Below are 5,000 nucleotides of genomic sequence, written 5' to 3' on the forward strand. Positions count from 1 at the left end.
CATTATAACACGTTGAGTGGCGGTCTGTTATAGGGCTGCTTGCAGAAACCTGGAGAGACTATCTGTCCACATCAGCTCTCGGTCCTGCTCCTCTTTTCTCCCCGGTAAAGTCATTATTAAGTTAGTGAGATGGGCTGATGTGACGGTCTGTGAGTGATTTGCGTGAGAGTGTGTGGCTTCTCAGCAACACCGAGGAGCTGATGGTGGACTACAGTAAACGGAGGGTTGAGCACGTCCCCTCATCCTCATCGACGGGGGTTGTAGTGGAGACGGGGTTGAGAGCTTCAAGTTCCTCGTTGTCCACAACACTAAGGATCTATCTTGGTCCAAACACACCAACACAGTCGTGAGGAGGGCACGACAACGCCTCTTCCCCCTCAGGAGGCTGAAAAGATCCTCAAAAAGTTCTACAGTTGACTGGCTGCATCACCGCCTGGTACGGCAACTGCTTGGCATCTAACCGTAAGGTGCTACAGTGGGTAGTGTGTACTGCCCAGGTCACCACTGGGTCCAAGCTTCCTGCCATCCAGGACCTCTATACCAGGCGGTGTCAGAGGAAGGCAGTCATAGACTGTTCTCTCTGCTACTGCATGGCACTACACCACTGGGTCCAGTCTTCCTGCCATCCAGGACCTCTATACCAGGCGGTGTTAGAGGAAGGCAGTCATAGACTGCTCTCTCTGCTACTGCATAGCACTACACCACTGGGTCCAATCTTCCTGCCATCCAGGACCTCTATACCAGGCGGTGTTAGAGGAAGGCAGTCATAGACTGCTCTCTCTGCTACTGCATAGCACTACACCACTGGGTCCAATCTTCCTGCCATCCAGGACCTCTATACCAGGCGGTGTCAGAGGAAGGCAGTCATAGACTGCTCTCTCTGCTACTGCATAGCACTACACCACTGGGTCCAATCTTCCTGCCATCCAGGACCTCTATACCAGGCGGTGTCAGAGGAAGGCAGTCATAGACTGCTCTCTCTGCTACTGCATAGCACTACACCACTGGGTCCAATCTTCCTGCCATCCAGGACCTCTATACCAGGCGGTGTCAGAGGAAGGCAGTCATAGACTGCTCTCTCTGCTACTGCATAGCACTACACCACTGGGTCCAATCTTCCTGCCATCCAGGACCTCTATACCAGGTATTTGGTGTCAGAGGAAGGCAGTCATAGACGGCATGGCATTGTTACCGGTGCACTGAGACTTGTTCGTCTACACCTGTTGTTTACGAAGCATGTGATGAATAACAATGTATTTGTGTGTGCGTGCGTGAGGTTTGTGTCTGTGTGTGTGTGTTTGTCTGTGTGTGTGTGTGTGTGTGTGTGTGTGTGTGTGTGTGTGTGTGTGTGTGTGTGCGTGCGTGCGTGCGTGCGTGCGTGCGTGTGTGTGTGTGTGTGTGTGTGTGTGTGTGTGTGTGTGTTTAATTGAGTTCACTCTCATGCTCTCTCCAGTCTCCTTATCTCCCTGCTGATGAGTCACAGACAGTGAGCACTCACAAGAGTATAGCTTATTTGTGTTGTGTGTGTGTGAGAGAGAGACAGCATAATCCTGTCCTTCTCCCAGCCCACCTAGCTGTCAGAGGTGCCAGATGTAATTATGTGCGTGACAGAGACAGACTGAACCAGACAGATAGCATATGGCTCAAGGTAGGTGGCTGAGAGACAGACCAAACCAGACAGATAGCATATGGCTCAAGGTAGGTGGCTGAGAGACAGACTGAACCAGACAGATAGCATATGGCTCAGGGTAGGTGGCTGAGAGACAGACTGAACCAGACAGGGTAGGTGGCTGAGAGACAGACTGAACCAGACAGGGTAGGTGGCTGAGAGACAGACTGAACCAGACAGGTAGCTTATGGCTCAGGGTAGGTGGCTGAGAGACAGTGTAGGTGGTGAGAGACAGACTGTAGGTGGCTGAGAGACAGACTGAACCAGACAGGTAGCTTATGGCTCAGGGTAGGTGGCTGAGAGACAGACTGTGGCTGAGAGACAGACTGAACCAGACAGGTGTGGCTCAGGGTAGGTGGTGAGAGACAGACTGAACCAGACAGGGTAGGTGGCTGAGAGACAGACTGAACCAGACAGGGTAGGTGGCTGAGAGACAGACTGAACCAGACAGGGTAGGTGGCTGAGAGACAGACTGAACCAGACAGGTAGCTTATGGCTCAGGGTAGGTGGCTGAGAGACAGACTGAACCAGACAGGGTAGGTGGCTGAGAGACAGACTGAACCAGACAGGGTAGGTGGTGAGAGACAGACTGAACCAGACAGGTAGCTTATGGCTCAGGGTAGGTGGCTGTGAGACAGACTGAACCAGACAGGTGTATGGCTCAGGGTAGGTGGCTGAGAGACAGACTGAACCAGACAGGTAGCTTATGGCTCAGGGTAGGTGGCCCTGAACCAGACTAGCTTATGGCTCAGGGTAGGTGGCTGATGACAGACTGAACCAGACAGTAGCATGGCTCAGGGTAGGTGGCAAGACAGACTGAACCAGACAGGTATTTGTGTTGTGTGTGTGTGAGGAGAGAGACAGACTGTCCTTCTCCAGACAGCTTATGGCCCACCCTAGCAGGGTAGGTGGCTGAGAGACAGACTGAACCAGACAGGTAGCTTATGGCTCAGGGTAGGTGGCTGAGAGACAGACAGTGAACCAGACAGGTAGCTTATGGCTCAGGGAGGTGGCTGAGAGACAGACTGAACCAGACAGGTGGATAGCAGGTAGCTTAGACTGGCTCAGGGTAGGTGGCTGAGAGGCTCAGACAGGGTAGGTGGCTGAGAGACAGACTGAACCAGACAGGTAGCTTATGGCTCAGGGTAGGTGGCTGAGAGACAGACTGAACCAGACAGGGTAGGTGGCTGAGAGACAGACTGAACCAGACAGGTAGCTTATGGCTCAGGGTAGGTGGCTGAGAGACAGACTGAACCAGACAGGGTAGGTGGCTGAGAGACAGACTGAACCAGACAGGTAGCTTATGGCTCAGGGTAGGTGGCTGAGAGACAGACTGAACCAGACAGGGTAGGTGGCTGAGAGACAGACTGAACCAGACAGGTAGCTTATGGCTCAGGGTAGGTGGCTGTGAATTGTCATGACTCTCAGGCCCCACCGCCTGCCTACATCACTGGCTGTGCCCCTACAGTACCTACATATAGAATGCCTACATCACTGGCAGCCCCACAGTACAGAATACTTTAACTACCCCACACCCCACCTCTCATGCTTTGACTGGCTACAGTCACATATCTTGTTTTGGCATGTCGTCCCAACATGCATTTGTCAATTTGTAGAACACCTCAGCTGTTCCTACATAGAGATTCACCCAGCAGTTACCTGCTCCTTGGATGGCTGGGCCGTACAGATTCACCCAGCAGTTACCTGCTCCTTGGATGGCTGGGCCGTACAGATTCACCCAGCAGTTACCTGCTCCTTGGATGACCGGGCCGTACAGATTCACCCAGCAGTTACCTGCTCCTTGGATGACCGGGCCGTACAGATTCACCCAGCCGTTACCTGCTCCTTGGATGGCTGGGCCGTACCAGTCAATGTTGGAGTTGGACTTACACAGCTCTAGGCGACCAGCGCTTGCTTGTGTGTGCGTGTGCGTGTGCGTGTGTGTGTGTGTCTGTGTGTGTGTATGTGTGCGTGTGCGTATGCGTGCGTGTGTGTGTGTGTATGTGTGTATTATTTAACCTCTCTCCTCCCTCCCTCTAGGTGATGACTCAGGCAGAGGGCCAACAGAAGAACCTGGTTAACTCCATAGAGTCCCTGCCCTCCCGTGGTCCTCTGTCCTCCTTAGACCAGGACCTTCTTCTCCTCAAGGCCACGTCAGCAGCTACCCTCTCCTGTCTGGGGGAGTGTCTCCACATGCTGCAACACAATGTCAGCCAGGTACGTCAGCAGCTACCCTCTCCTGTCTGGGGGGAGTGTCTCCACATGCTGCAACACAATGTCAGCCAGGTACGTCAGCAGCTACCCTCTCCTGTCTGGGGGGAGTGTCTCCACATGCTGTCAGCCAGGTACGTCAGCAGCTACCCTCTCCTGTCTGGGGGGAGTGTCTCCACATGCTGTCAGCCAGGTACGTCAGCAGCTACCCTCTCCTGTCTGGGGGGAGTGTCTCCACATGCTGTCAGCCAGGTACGTCAGCAGCTACCCTCTCCTGTCTGGGGGGAGTGTCTCCACATGCTGTCAGCCAGGTACGTCAGCAGCTACCCTCTCCTGTCTGGGGGGAGTGTCTCCACATGCTGTCAGCCAGGTACGTCAGCAGCTACCCTCTCCTGTCTGGGGGGAGTGTCTCCACATGCTGTCAGCCAGGTACGTCAGCAGCTACCCTCTCCTGTCTGGGGGGAGTGTCTCCACATGCTGCAACACAATGTCAGCCAGGTACGTCAGCAGCTACCCTCTCCTGTCTGGGGGGAGTGTCTCCACATGCTGTCAGCCAGGTACGTCAGCAGCTACCCTCTCCTGTCTGGGGGGAGTGTCTCCACATGCTGCAACACAATGTCAGCCAAGTATGGACATGTACAATGTGACTGAGTGACAGTCAGAGGGTATACTGTATAGGTGAACATGAATATGGTGGAAGTGAGCCAACAGGGGTTGTCAGGTACCAGCTACTGCCGATGTTCCCTTGAGCAAGGAACTTAACCTGCTGATTGGGCGATGCATTGCTGCTGGTTTCTGCTCCAGCCTCTCCAACCTATCAGAGGGGTTGGATACAGCTGGAGATCCTCTCCAACCTATCAGAGGGGTTGGATACAGCTGGAGATCCTCTCCAACCTATCAGAGGGGTTGGATACAGCTGGAGATCCTCTCCAACCTATCAGAGCGGTTGGATACAGCTGGAGATCCTCTCCAACCTATCAGAGGGGTTGGATACAGCAGGATATCCTCTCCAACCTATCAGAGGGGTTGGATACAGCAGGAGGTCCTCTCCAACCTATCAGAGGGGTTGGATACAGCAGGAGATCCTCTCCAACCTACCAGAGGGGTTGGATACAGCTGG

This window comes from Oncorhynchus gorbuscha, unplaced genomic scaffold, assembly GCF_021184085.1.
Source record: "Oncorhynchus gorbuscha isolate QuinsamMale2020 ecotype Even-year unplaced genomic scaffold, OgorEven_v1.0 Un_scaffold_1472, whole genome shotgun sequence".
Classification (NCBI taxonomy): domain Eukaryota; kingdom Metazoa; phylum Chordata; class Actinopteri; order Salmoniformes; family Salmonidae; genus Oncorhynchus; species Oncorhynchus gorbuscha.